A 16,068-nucleotide genomic window follows, 5' to 3' on the forward strand; every position below is an offset into this window, starting at 1 on the left:
TTGATTCATGAATATCCCTTTCAAATCCTAATCTTATGCCCTCAGTTCATGGCCTTGTTAACACATACTACCAGTCAAGTCATGTTCTTTTCAAAGTCAAGCATTCAAGTCATAAAATAAACCAATGGTAAAACTAAATTTCAAATCATTTTTCAAACCATTTCAATTCATTTCACATCATTCTAAACCATCACATTTGATTTTACATAAAAAGGTACAAGTCTTGACAATTTTGACCAATTGTTGACTTTGGTCAACAGTTGACTTTTTGGTCAACATTGACCAAAGTCACCCAAAATCCAAAAACCCTAAAATTTCACCATAACCATTTATTCAATGTCCATTGACAAAGAAACTACAAAGAAAATTGAATTTTGACCATTTTGTTGACTTTAGTCAACAGTTGACTTTTTGGTCAACTTTGACCAAAGTTAACCTTCCCATTTTTGACCCTCTTAAACCTAATCTAATCCATTTTAGCCTTGATTCACCATCCAAGAGTCTTGTGTGATGAGTTTGACTTTGTATCTTCTTGGCCAAGTAACTTATCTTATGTTAACCTCATGTGCAACTTGTCTTGAATTGTCATTTTGGCTTGGCCAACCATTGGTTCTGCATTGCTAAGCAAGGTCCTGCAACTACTACAACCAAGCATTACAACCACACCAGATATTGCACTTGCATTGGCCAAGGATGTTTGAGTTTGGTCGTGACTGCACATGGATAACATCCTGTCATTAAATTTCTGCAGCAGCCATGATTTTGCCACCAAGTAGCAGCAACAGCCTGCAAAACCAGTTGATACATTGCCATAAACCTCAAACAGAAACAAGGAAATGATGCATCATCATATTCCATCATCCAAAGGCATGAGCTAATGGATAAAGCTTACCTTGATCATGACTACATGGTCTGTGGTTTTGACCCATCCAATTGGTATTAAATCTGTAATCATAAGCACCATTCTCCATTATAAACATATGCCATCAACCTTGTTCGCCTTGCCACACTATACCCACACTTTGTTCTATTAAATCATCTAATCTTACAGGCGGGTCATGCCCTGTGAAGAATGATTCTACTTTTGAAAGAACAGTAAACACAAGTAAATTAGTTGAGGCCTGTAGAACTGTTGATCCACTTAAGGAGTGTTGCAGACCTGTTTGTCGGTCTGCAATTATGGATGCAGCGCTTCAGATTTCTGGCCGACAAATGATGATAAATAATGACAATATGGCTGGGGAAATGAATCACACTGATTATCTAAATGATTGCAAAGGTGTTGTTTATTCTTATCTTTCCAAACAACTATCATCGGAGGTTGCAAATAAAGCATTCCGGATACTATCTTCCTGCAAAGTCAACAAAGTTTGTCCTTTGACTTTTAAGGAGCCTTCAGATGTAATTGCTGTATGTAAGAATGTAGCTGCTCCTAGTCCTACCTGCTGCAGTTCATTAAATACATATATTGCAGGGACACAACAAAAATATTAATTACCAATAAACAAGCTATAATATGTGCAACACAATTTGGATCGATGTTACGTGGAGGTGGGGTGATGACAAATGTTTATGAGCTTTGTGATGTCGATTTGAAAGATTTCAACATACAAGCATTTGGAGTACAAGATGCAGGATGTCTACTCCAAAGCTTGCCGGGAGATGTGATATTTGACAATTCATCTGGTGTTAGTTTTACATGTGATTTAAGTGACAATATTGCTGCACCCTGGCCCTCATCATCTTCATTTACATCTCTATCATTCTGTGCACCTGAGATGTCATTACCAGCATTACCAATTTCACAGTCATTGAAAAACATTGGTTGTAATTCTGCTGGAGTGGGTTTCCTTGTTATATTTACATTTTTTGTCAGTATTGTTGTACTGAGATTTTAGGGTTTTGAAGTGTGTCACGAAGGCATTTCAAAGTGTCTGGCATGGGTTTTGCATGTATATTTTTTAATGGCCTCATTGTCATGTATCCAATTTGCGGGAACTTAACATCTTTGAACTGGAACTATGCCTTGTATCGCCCCAAAACGTCATAACGGTAGTGATAGCAGGCCCTGCAACAATTCTTAACAAAATCACACTCAACCTCTAAATCCTGTATGCATGATAATTTAAAGAAAATGGATAATGATTCCAATACCACTAGCCATATTACAGATGCCGTAGAAAGGTCGAGTCTCATTGTATGTTCAAATTTCCACAGTTGGTGATGTTGTTAAGAAGCTTGGTGTGAGAGCATGATTTCGACTATGACCAAGAGCTACTCTGCAGGGAACCGCTGAACCTGCGGAAACAGAACGAGTTTAAGGAAATGCATTAATTTGCCGGCTTACCGATGGAATTCGCCCATGATGGAATAGGCATCAAACCAGAGCAGTGATCAAAACCGAAACTGCTTTCGGAAGCTTACCATTTGTTATGACGTGAGCTGCCTCAAACCAGTACGCAATTGAGCGTTGTAGTCGGCACCGATCCTGCAACATTGCCAACAATTTGCATCAGTTAACACTGCTACATCATAATCAATGGAAAACCGTGATACACCAAAACACACAGCCAAAGACTCAGGTTGCAAAGGCCTGTACCTGTAAACGTTTCACATGAGAAGTTCCTTCGAGTACCTGTACAAAAACACACCAAGATGGAGTAAGCTTGCAACCTGAGCGAAGTCAAAACGTGAAACAACTTGCAGCAAATACCCTGGACCAGAATCAATACCAGCAGGCATATGTCGAGCTTCATGTTCATCCTCATCCTCAAATGCAGCATCCACAACCTCAAGGTTACAAGAGAATCTTCACTGCGGTAAAAAAGGAAAAAACACAAAGTAATTACCAAGTTAGTTGAAATTTCAAAGAATGCCCAAATGGGCATTGAGACAAAATCAGAGCAAGAAAGTACGAAGGTTCAGATTACCATTTTCGAACCTAGCATCAAAGAGGTCAATCAATTTCTGAACATCCAAAGTGCTTTGCAGAGTTACTCTTCTGGAATACCAAAGACACCAATTGAAACCCTAATTTGTAAAGCATAAATAGAAAACGAATCAGTGGAGGGAGAAGAGGAATTAACAACGAAAAAACCCTAATAGAGAGGCGGAATTGAAACTTAAAAGCAAAACAAAAACCCTAAATCCCAGAAATCAAAGTAAAAGGCTAGTATTGGAAGAGAGGAGATAGATTCAAGCTCACCTGATTCATTATCGACGCCAAAGGTGAGATTCCCGCTTGACTTCTCCTTTTAAAACCATGGGTTTGCACTCTCTCTGGTTAACGAGGTTGAGCGATGGGTAAGCGAAGGGTAAGCGACGAGAGCGATTGAGAGAGATGCTGAGGGTAAGCGACGAGAGCGATTGAGAGAGATGCTGAGGGTAAGCGACGAGACCGATTGAGAGAGATGCTGAGGGTAAGCGACGAGAGCGATTGAGAGAGATTTCTTCGAGTTTGGGAGCGAGTTCGTGAGAGGAGAGAGCGAGCTTGCCGAGAGCGTGAGATGGGGAGAGAACGAGTCTGTTACTATTCCAATTTATCTTTTCCTTGATTTATTTTTAAACAGAATAGGTTTTTTTAAAAACATTAAAGGTTTTGGTTAGAATTCCTAGGTTTAGTTAATAATTGTTTTTATGTTTTCAACTTATCCCCATTGAAAAACCCAACAGCCAAGCGGCTGGGTTTAACTACTGGTAGTCCAACAACCTTTTTTTTTTAGTTTTTATTCTAATGTTTAATCTATTTTGGTTTATATATTTAAAGTAGCATCAAAATAATAAATAACCATGAGTGGTTTGGTGGAGAAGGGTAGTGTCATAGTCTTGAGTGGGGTGGGTTCAATACCCATATGTAGCATTTTCTTTTAGCATTTTATTTTCTTTTAACATTTTTTGTTATGTTTATGCTTTATTATTTTCATAGTTTCATTATCATAACATAGATTTGTTTTCTTTTAATTTCATCATTCATTCAAAACCATTTTAAAACTATAAAAATCATATTTTTCTCGATTTAATGTCGAGCCCATTTTCCATACCCTTGTAAGTCGATTGCTTTTTAAGCGTCGCCATCAACCTCACATAGCTTACTCTTGGGCTTTCTTACAATGAGCCGATTCTCTTGCACTTACACTCATATTTCGCATCATTTGTTGTTTGGGCCCGATCTAATTATTTCATGATTTTGAATCCCCATTTGACAAAATGTACCCCACTTCCCCAATGTGTATATAATGTTGTATTGTTTTATTTCTCTATTTGTTTTAGACACTAACCCAGGAGTAAAATCCACCATTTCTGAAAAAATACAAAAATATGACTCGATCCAACGTCGAGTATTTTCTCAATAAACAAATCAATTCATTTCGCCCTCCTATTCTATTCCTTTTCTTTCAAACTTTCATCAAATGCTTGATTCAACGTCAAGCCATTTTCTCTAATAAAAACTCAAAAATATGAATTCATAAGTCAAGACTTTTTTCAATAAAGATGGAAGTGGAACGTGGTGTATACCACGCACTCCTGAGACTAGGATTCGAGATGTATATCTCGTCAATCCTAGCTCTCGCCATCATCCAATTTACCCACTTTGTTTTCTCAAACACTCATTCAAATCTTTCTCAAACGTCCATCAATACTTGATCTAGGTCAAGTCATTTTCACAACAAAAACTCAAAATACCTAATTCTTATTTAACACTTTTTCAATAAAGGTGGAAATGGAACATGGTGTATACCATGCACTCCTGAGGTTAAGATTCGAGACGTATGCCTCGCCAATCTTAACTCTCGCCATCGCCTAAAATTGTCAATGCGGTTTCTCCAAACCCTTTCTCAATCAAATTCAAAACACTTAATTCTCTATTAAACACTTTTGCAAATAAAGATGGAAATGGAACATGGTGTATACCATGCACTCCTGAGGCTAGGATTCGAGATGTATATCTCGCCAATCCTGGTTCTCGCCATCACTCAAAGCACATCCAACCAATCAAACTCTTTTTCTCGCCGCCGTGCGACCAATCAAAAACCTTTTAAAATGAAAGATATCTTGTCTTAAGAGATACAAAACAATGTTTCGGCCACGATTGTTGAGTAGAGATAGATGACGCTTTTCTGAATATAGAATTGTAAATCCTGACACTTAAGTACATATTGCATGACAACTCTAGGGCAGAACTTCCCCATTTCTTTTAGACCTTCCGTGCGTCTCCGATCTTGTGGCATGTCAATCCATCCTATTGCAGAGAGGTAACTGCCTAAGACTCGATTCAGCGAGCTGCGACACCTGCTGCTAGGATGTGAACACATTGCCCACTCTCCTTTGACACAACTGGTGTCCTCCTTTTGTAAGTCCATATTCAGATGGCAACCCCTATGTAGCCGAACTACGGCAACTCTGATTCTCATGTTCAGATGAGATACGTAGGCACAAGATGCGATGTCTTGCCGAGTTTGACTAACAACTAACAACTAATCCTTGTTTGCTTTCGCCCTTGTTGCGATCCTTTCTCTCGCCCTCGTTGCGATTGAGACATTCCCTTTCTCTTGCCCTATTTGCAATCGAGACCCTTATTCCCGTAGTTAGTTGAACTACGTTTTGCTCTGATTCTCATTCCCGATGAGATACGTAGGCATAAGACGCGATGTCTTAGCGAGCACACATCTCTTTAACCTATAGGTACCCGAGCTACGAAGACTCTGATTCTCATATTCAGATGAGATACGTATGCAATGGATGCGATATCTATGCGAGTCATTTTTCTCTTGACCCTTTTAGTAAATAGTACATTAGATAAACACACACCCTTTAGACAAGAACAACAAGAGTGGATCCCGTAGAGTACTACGGATGCGTAGGGGTGCTAATACCTTCCCTTCGCATAATCGACTCCCGAACCCAAGATTTGGTTGCGAGACCTTGTCTTTTCCTCTCCTTCTCTTCAGGTTTACTTCGAGCGTTTCCTTTTCCTCCTTTGGGATAAATAACGCACGGTGGAGACTCTTCTGCCATTTTCTTTCGCCGGTTGTTTTTTCGCACACTGTATTTTTCAGGTTGCGACAGTGGTAGATCAGATGGTGACAAGCGCGCGTTCCACATGTTCCCTGGGCAACTGAACCACACACATGGTAATCAAAAGCAATGCACGGGATTAAAACATTTAAAAAGGATCCTATGGTTGAGATGCAAGACAACTCATCACCGGAGCCAGAGCTCCGGTCTTCTTCTCTGGTGGACCTCACCGGACTGGTCCACCATCAACGATCACCAAAATGAAAAAGCAAGACATGGATTTAAAGAAAAAATGCTCAAGAGCTTGAATTTAGCCTCAATTTTGTTCAATTCCAAGTATATCAAAAGATACAAGGATTTGAATTTTGAGGACCATGATCTGAGTTGTTTCGATTTAACCTCAAAGCAACTCATTCTTGTTGCCTACATTGGCAGGACTTCGGCAAACCAACAATCAGGCAAAATGGATGAGAAATAAGGGAGAATCGAAGAAGAAAATTTTCTAAAATATCACTTTCGAGGAACTTCAGATTAGCTTGATCTTGCTTCCAATTTGACATGGCTTGACTCTAGAAGCTTGCAGAAGATGATTTGGATGGTTAAAAAGCTTGGACTCTTAGAGTTTCAATCCTAAAACAAAAGGAGAATTGAAACTTGGTTTCTCAAGAAACCTTCAAGATTATCCTTTCAATGGTGTTTGGGGAAGAAATGGGGTTGAATCTTGGGGCAGAGGGATCATATTTCTGATCACGAAGGGTCTTATTTATAGCCAATGTGAATGATATTTGCACACTTCTAAATTTGGCAAAATTTCAAATTCTCCCTTGCATGGATGCATGGGCGTGCATTAGGCTCATGAGATGATTCCACCTGATCCAAAGTTCAATGTACTTCATGCTGAAATCATGTTAGAAGCTCATGCAAGAGTGTGTGAAAATTGGAACTTGAAATTATCCAAATGGTGCTTTAACTTACACCCATGCACAAGTCCTTCAATTTTGACCCAAATGAAATGATATTTGATGTTTTAGAAAGGTGAGATCAAGGGGAACAAATTTCATGTTCAACACTTTTTCATTTGAAGCTTGGATCATGATGAATTTTGAGGTGGAAGTTTGGGAAATCAAACATATTTGAAAATTTTCTAAGTTCCAAGTCAAATGTTCACTTCTTCCACCTTGAATAACTTTTTCTATGGACTTCAAATGAGAAATGTTCCTTCATCAAAGTTGTATATCTTCAAAACCTCTTCAATTTGGTCACGAATTTGACCTAATTTGGAGTTGGAATGAAGGAGTTATTAATTTTAGAAGTTGAGGAAAATCACTTGTTCAATGGTATTGACCCAAAATGACCTATAATGTTTCCTCTTGGCACATGCATTTGTAAGTTGAATTTGCACTTCCTCCAAACATCAAAGTTGAACTAAACATATTGAATTTAATCATTAAATTTTAATTTATTTCATCTCATAAACATTGAGCAAGTTATGATCTTGGGAAGTTGACCTCCAAACTAGGGTTCAGACAAAATGACCTATAATCTTTCATCATAAAAAATGTCTTTCCAAGAAAAACTATCTCTTGACCTTAACATTAAAGTTGTTTGGAATGTAATGTAGAGTAATGTTTCTCTTGGCATCATTTTCATATGACAAAAGTTGTAGGATATAGGGTCTAGGGAACCCCACTTTTGACTAGTTTACTTTCTCTGGTCAACCACCATGAACCAACTTGCTAGCTTGACAATCTCTTGACTTTTGGGACTCATGGAGGATAATATATGCATAAGATGATGTAATGTGAAGTATCCCTTTAGATATTTGATCAATTGTTTAGGAAACCTGTTGAAGAAGTCACACAAGATACCTAGATGAATCAGGGTTTCCAAGGCAAACAAACTTCAAACTCTTGATGATTTCTTGATCAAAATAACATGTGAAGATCATGGGGATCCATATATGATACTTAGAGCCAATGCAAACCAATTCTTGATTGAGTTCCTTGCATTGAGGGTCTCAAACCCTAGATATGAGCTTGATAGAGCATAGGTGAGCATGTACACTACCTACAAAAGCAACAAACTATACATTGACATATTTTTGGTATTTTGGTTAGTAAATAAATAAAAATGAAGTATGATACAATCAAATGTGCTTGGTGATCTCTCCCAATGCACACCCAATGGATGAGGGGTAAGGAGGATGCCAAGGTGTGATCCCAATGCTAATGCATATGATGAGATAACATGAGGGATCTTAGGATCAAAATTGGGGTCTTACAGCTGCCCCTATTTAAGGACGTTATAGATGAGGAGATGAAGGTTAAAATCTTCATATCGACTCAGTAGAATGGACTTAAACAACAACAATATAAACAAATTTTGGTCCCTAAGAGACCTCATGATGCATATGATATAAAATGCTAAAAAATAACCTCTGTGGGGAAAATGTTGAAACAAAGGAAAAGAAATCTAGAGAGACTGAGATTCCGCATGAGCATAAGGCATTCCATAAGGAAAACTCACTAGGAAGACAGAGACTCTGGGGAACAAAAAGTTGTGTGTAGGCCAGACTACGACTTAAAACTGTTGGGGGACACGAGAGATTCCATAAATCAATGGAAAGACTCAGCTGGGCATAGAAGGAAAAATCTGCAGGGTAAACAGGTAAATCATAACAAAGCTGAAATGCCTGAACCAAGCAGGGGACGACGATTTCACAAAGGAAATACGCACTCAAACTCGACTGGGGAAGAAATAAACTTCAACACAGGAGTATCAGAAGTATATTAGCTACTATCGGTTACTGGGTAAGGAGATAATAAAATCTGTCAGAGAGGACATCCGTTACCGGTTAGGGTAAGCATATCAAGGATGACTCGCTGAGGGCAACCAAGAGGTGTATTCATTACCAGTTACTGGGTAAGAATAACCTGCCGGGGAAAAGCCAAATAGGGTTTACAACTACTGGTTACTGGGAAGAAGACCAAAGAAAGAGAATATTCGTCACTAGTTAAAGTGAACATATCAAGGATAGACTCAAAGGGAAGAATATCCGTCATCAGTTGAGATGAACATATCAAGGATAGACTCCGAGGGGAGAAATAGGAATTATATATATCAGTTACTGGATAGAAAACCAAAATGAGAATATCTGTCACCGGTTAAGATGAACATATCGAGGATAAACTCCGCAAAGGGGAAACAGGATTTACAACTACCAGTTACTGGGCAGAAGACCGCAAAGAGGGGGAAACCTGTCATCGGTTAGGATGAACATATCAAGGATTAATCCTCTGGGGAAGGAAATAGGGATTACAACTACCTTTTTACTAGGTAGAATACCAAAACGAGAATATCCATCATCGGTTAAGATGAACATATCAAGGATAAACTCAAAAATGAAAGAAAATCCGTCATCAGTTAAGATGAACATATCAAGGATAGACTTTCTTAGGAAACGTGAAAACGGATCCGCTGGGGAGAATAAAGGAAATAGATTACTTTTACCGGGTATTGGGCAAGAGTAAAGTACTCGAAAATCGAGAAGAATATTACCAGTTACTGGGTAATAGACTCTCAGGGGACCCAAAAGCATCTATCTAGGCAAGATCTAGAAAGAAAAGGTCAATCAAAGACTCAACCCAATGAGGATATAACTCAGGGGGAATGGTTCCATCCAAATAATCAACTGGGGAGGAAGCTGAAATAATAATTATCCACGAGGAAATAACTCAGTGGGGAATAAGAAAGGTTAAATTCTTTCTGCTTAAGGGGCCGATACTCTACAATTGAAAGAGGACAAACACATTGAATCTGTGCGGGGGAAAGAATACCACCATAGCAGAGGATCATAAAAATAATGAATCACAAAGTGTAATAATGAAATCTATGAATGTATATGTATATGCATATATGATGATTATGTTGACAAAACGATCACAAAGGATACAAATGTCACTGATCTGAATCATCAATACAACACTCAGCCACTCTCAACAGGAGGGAATCAACTGGAGAAAGAGAGGTAAAGGATGAACGCTAATTATCCATATCAAAGGCTCAACCTTATCTGGGGGAAAGGAAAATATTTGCCGAGGATTTGCACCATCAACTATGTGGGGAATTTTAGGTCAACACCATATCAAATGGGAGACAACCTTACAGAGGATTAGACATACTGCTCTAGAATCAGTGTTGAATGAAATCCGCCGGCGACCTGAGGGGAAACACAATCTTGTGTTGTATTTATGCAAACTGCTGAGAAAATGCACCTACAAACCAAGGGAGGCAATTACAAACTCAGATGGGGGAACCAACAAAACTTGGCTGGAGATGTTGAAATGCTACTGGGGAGGAAACGAAGATTACGTCAACTGCTTGGGGAAAACCAACAATGCTTCGCATCCTAGGGCTCACCTTTTCTCAGACCGCTGTTGATATTCCTTAAATGAAATTGATTGTTCTTAAAAAGTAACTGCTTTTATTATTTAAGAAAACATGATTTTGATTTTTTAAAATTCAATTTCAAAATGATCATCATAAAATTTAATTCTATTTGGATGAAAGATAAATATGAGTAGAAACAATTGGATAAAAAGCTCAACTTTATTTAATTGAATGGTAGTCTGTAAATGACAAGACTCCATAGATCTTTACAAAAGTTGAAAAATGTTAATTTACATGGAAAAGAGATATATTGAATACAATGATCACTAATCCTTCTACCGACTTCAATATCCACTGCGCTCTTGGCTTTGGTTGAAGATGAATAAGAACCCAATGACGTGCTCAAGAATGTCTTCAAGACTGAAGATCAGCAGGATGCAGTTACTTGCCATGATCCCTAATTTTTGCATAAATTGCCCCAATGTGGGGTACTCAATTTATCGGGATAATTTTTTTTTATTTTATGTCTCTAATTTTTGCCTGGATCGCCCTTTCGGGTTTCCAATCCACCGAGACGCTCATTTTTGCCTAAGCCGCCCTTTCGGGTTTTCAACTTAGCGAGTTGTTCTTTTCTTTTTAGGCGAAGTATTTCTTGACTGCATCAACATTCACAGGACGTGTGAACTCTTCACCATCCATAGTTGTAAGAATCAAAGCACCGCCTGAAAAGGCTCTCTTAACAACATATGGGCCTTCATAATTAGGAGTCCATTTGCCCCTAACATCTGGTTTGAAAGATAAAATCTTTTTGAGCACAAGGTCACCTTCTCTAAATACTCGAGGCCTGACCTTCTTATCAAATGCCTTCTTCATTCTCTACTGGTATAACTGACCATGGCACATGGCATTCAATCTTTTCTCTTCAATCAAATTCAGTTGATCATACCTGGTCTGACACCATTCAACCTCGGTCAACTTGGCTTCCATCAAAATACGCAATGATGGGATCTCAACCTCCACCGGGATCACAACTTCCATACCATAAACAAGCGAGAAAGGGGTTTCCCCTGTTGAAGTGCGGATGAATGTACGATACCCATGCAAAGTAAATTGAAGCACCTCATGACAATCCTTATAGGTCACAACCATCTTCTGAATGATCTTCTTGATGTTCTTGTTTGCAGCTTCAACAACCCCATTCATCTTGGGTCTGTAAGGAGAAGAATTATGATGTGCAATCTTGAAGTCTTTGCAAAGAGGTTCCACCATATTGTTGTTCAAGTTCGATCCATTATAAATAATGATCTTGCTCGGCACACCATAACAACATATAATCTGATTCTTGATAAACCTCACAATGACTTGCTTGGTTACATTTGCATACGATGCCGCTTCTACCCACTTTGTGAAGTAGTCAATAGCCACCAGAATGAAATGATGTTCGTTAGAATCTTTGGGCTCAATCATGCCAATCATATCAATTCCCCACATGGAGAAAGGACATGGAGAAGAAATAACGTTCAATAGTGTCGGAGGAACATGAATTTTATCTACATATATTTGACACTTGTAGCATTTCTTCACAAACTTGCAACAGTCGGATTCCATTGGCAGCCAATAGTAACCTGCTCTCAACATCTTCTTAGCCATAGCATATCCATTGGAATGAGTACCAAAGGAACCTTCTTGGACTTCAGTCATCAATAAGTCTGCTTCGTGTCTATCCATGCATTTGAGCAAGACCATATCAAAGTTTCTCTTGTAAAGCACATCACCATTCAGGTAGAAGTTGCCAGCTAATCTTCTCAAAGTCTTCTTATCTTTCAAAGATTCCCCAGGAGGGTAAATCTGACTTTAGAGGAAACACTTAATATCAAAATACCAAGGCTTCTCATCTTTGACCTCTTCAATAGCAAACACATGAGTTGGATTATTAAGACGCATCACATTCAAATTAGGAACTTCATTCCAGAATTTCACCATAATCATTGAAGCCAACATTGCAAGAGCATCTGCCAACCGGTTTTCATCTCGAGGGATATGATGAAACTCAACCTCTGCAAAGAAAGTTGAAATCCTCCTCGCATAATCTCTATATGGTATCAAACCAGGTTGATTCGTCCCCTATTCACCATTGATCTGATTCACAACCAAAGCTGAATCTCCATAGACGTCAAGATATTTGATTCTGAGATCAATGGTCTCTTCAAGCCCCATAATGCAAGCTTCATACTCAACCATATTATTTGTACACTTGAAGGTCAATCTAGCTGTAAATAGAAAATGCATGCCTTGAGGAGTAATAATCACTTCCCCAATGCCATTCCCATACTGATTAACAGCTCCATCAAATACCATGCCCCAATGGGAACCAGTTTCTGGCCTTTCTTCAAGCAATGGTTAATCATAATCTTTCATCTTCAGGTATAAGTTCTCTTCGTCAGGAAAATCATACTGCACCGATTGGTAATCTTCAATCGGTTGGTGAGCCAAATGGTCGTCCAAGACACTACCTTTAATAGCTTTTTGAGATCGGTATTCAATATCATATTCAGATAACAACATCTGCCAACGGGCGATCCTCCCAGTTAAAGCAGACTTCTCAAAAATATACTTGATTGGATCCATTTTGGATATCAACCAAGTAGTATGATTCAACATATATTGGCGCAGACGCTTAGCAGCCTAAGCCAATGCGTAACAAGTCTTCTCAAGCATGGAATACCGAGTCACACAGTCGGTGAATTTCTTACTGAGGTAGTAAATAGCATATTCTTTCTTTCCAGTTTCATCTTGCTGACCCAGAATGCAACCCATACTTTCTTCAAGCACGGTCAAATACATGATCAATGGTCTTCCTTCAACAGGCGGAGACATAATCGGAGGATCAAGCAGATACTCTTTGATACTGTCAAAAGCTTTATGGCAATCTTCGGTCTAATCACAAGACTGATCTTTCCGAAGAAGCTTGAATATAGGCGCACATGTGGCAGTCATATGCGATATAAACCTTGAGATGTAATTCAAGCGTCGAGAAAACCTCTGACTTGCTTCTCAGTTTTGGGCGCATGCATCTCTTGTATTACTTTGACCTTGGCAGAATCAACTTCAATACCCTTCTCACTGACAATAAAGCCCAACAACTTATCAGAACGAACACCAAATGTACACTTATTGGGATTCAAGCGGAGTTTGTACTTCCTCAAATGCTGGAATAGCTTCAACAAATGTTTAACATGTTCTTCTTCATCACTGTATTTAGCAATCATATCATCGACATATACTTCGATCTCTTAATGCATCATATCATGAAAAAGAGTGGTCATTGCTCTATTGTACGTTACACCAGCATTCTTTAAACCGAAATGCATCACTCTATAACAGAATGTTCCCAGGGTGTAATGAATGTGGTCTTCTCCATATCTTCGGGTGCCATTTTAATCTGATTATAATTGGAAAATCGGTCCATAAATGAAAAGACTTTGAATTTAACTGTATTGTCTACCAACATGTTAATGTGTGGCAGAGGAAAATCATCTTTTGGACTAGCTTTGTTCAAATCTCTATAATCAACGCACATACAGACTTTTCCGTCCTTCTTCGGAACAGGCACAATATTGGCCACCCACTGCAGATACTCAGCAGTAACAAGGAAACCGGCATCGATCTACTTTTGCACTTTTTCTTTGATTTTCACTGCCATATCAAGATGAGTTCTCCTCAACTTTTGCTTGACTGTCGGGCATTCTGGCTTCAAAGGTAATCTATGCTCCACAATCTCAGAATCCAAACCAGGCATGTCTTGATAGGACCAAGCAAACACATTTGAATACTCTTGAAGAAGATCAATCAACCCCTTCTTAACCTCTGGACACCGTTGAGACCCAATCTTGACTTCCTTCACATCATCTTCGGAATCCAAGTTGACTAACTCAGTCTGCTCTTCGAATGACTGAATGGCTTTTTCCTCGTGCTCAAGTAGACGAGATGATTCATCCGACACTTCTTCCTGACTTTCTTCCTCAGCCTCAAACACAGGGAGTTCAAAGTTTGGAGAAGGAGTAGGATCATTGTATTCAATGGGTTTAGAAACCAACCTGCTTAATGATTTAATATTTTGATTTTAGAGAAGTGAATTATGACCAAATATTATGCAGATAGACAATTATTATTTATTTATTTATGTTTTATGTGATTATCATTTTCAGAAAAGCAAAAAGTAAAAAAACAAAAACATCATAGATATGGATGAATAGAATTGCATTTTATTGATAATTAATTTGAAATATGCCCGACAATGTTCACTTCTCCCTTAGGCATAGAAGAAGGATTTTCTCAAAATAATTAAAAGACAAATTGCTTAGAGCGATGGATAATAACAGGAACATCAACATCGATCCAATTGTTACAAGCCTTTCCATGCATCACAAAATCGGTGCAGTCTTCATCTTCATCACCCTCGATCACAGTAGCTAAGTGTTGTTCATTACTATGGATAAACCCTCCGCTACGGAAACTAGGTTGCATATCTTTAGCTTTGACATAAGACAACCCTTGTTGAAATCCCAATCCAGCTCGGTTCTTATTCTCGGCGACCTCTACCATACGGCCCCACTGATCAATACTGCCATCTTCAACAACTTTCTGAGCATCTTTGAAAGAGGACATGGGTGCCCCAGTTTTCTTCACTTCAACAATAGATAGAGCTTGGAACGGAGTTCCAACCTCATCCTTAACTTCCACATACAAAAAAGACGACAGGTGACTTACCAACACAGTTTTTTCTCCACCCACAATGACGAGCTTTCCATTCTTTACAAATTTTAATTTTTGATGTATAGTGGATGTCACAGCTCCAGCCTCATGTATCCATGGTCTTCCTAACAAGAAGCTATAGGCGGGGTGGATGTCCATTACTTGAAAAGTAATTTAGAAATCACTCGAACCTATCTTCACTGGAAGGTCCACTTCTCCAATGACAGTTTTGCGAGAACCATCAAATGCCTTGACGATCACGCCACTGTATCTCATCGGGGCGCCTTTACACGTTAACTTTGACAGAGTTGACTTGGGGAGTACATTCAAAGAAGAACCGGTATCAACCAACACATTGGATAATGCATCTTCCTTACAGTTCATCGATATATGTAGTGCCAAATTGTGGTTTATGCCTTCCTCGGGAAGTTCTTCATCACAAAAGCTCAAGTTGTTGTAGGAAGTGATGTTAGCCACGATGTGGTCAAATTGATCCACAGTTACATCATGCTCTACGTAAGCTTGCTCCAACACTTTTTGCAATACTTCTCTGTGCGCTTCAAAATTCATAAGCAGAGACAACACTGAAATCTTTGAAGGAGTTTGGAGCAACTACTCCAGCAAATTAAATTCACTCTTCTTAATCAATCTCAACACTTCATCGTCATCATTAGGCTTTAATTTGCTGGATTCACCAGACAGACACTTTGGAGCACTAACCGGATTTGTTACGGGCACATCAACCTTCTTACCAACACGCACATCTTCTACCACCTCTGGAAAGACCGGACCAAACACACGACGCTACGGGTCACCTTTTCAATGTCGACGATATTCACAATATAATTGGTCGTAGGCAACGAAACCTCTTGACCGTTCTCTAACATTGTAGCATTATATTGGTACGTA

At 38.9% G+C, this 16,068-nt stretch overlaps 1 pseudogene; it reads left to right on the forward strand.

The window, feature by feature from the left end:
• Nucleotides 1-1,057: 1,057 nt before the first annotated feature.
• LOC127130028 (uncharacterized GPI-anchored protein At1g61900-like) lies at nucleotides 1,058-1,977 on the forward strand (annotated as a pseudogene).
• The last annotated feature ends 14,091 nt before the right edge of the window (nucleotides 1,978-16,068 follow it).

Source organism: Lathyrus oleraceus, chromosome 1 (assembly GCF_024323335.1).
Source record: "Lathyrus oleraceus cultivar Zhongwan6 chromosome 1, CAAS_Psat_ZW6_1.0, whole genome shotgun sequence".
NCBI lineage: Eukaryota > Viridiplantae > Streptophyta > Magnoliopsida > Fabales > Fabaceae > Lathyrus > Lathyrus oleraceus.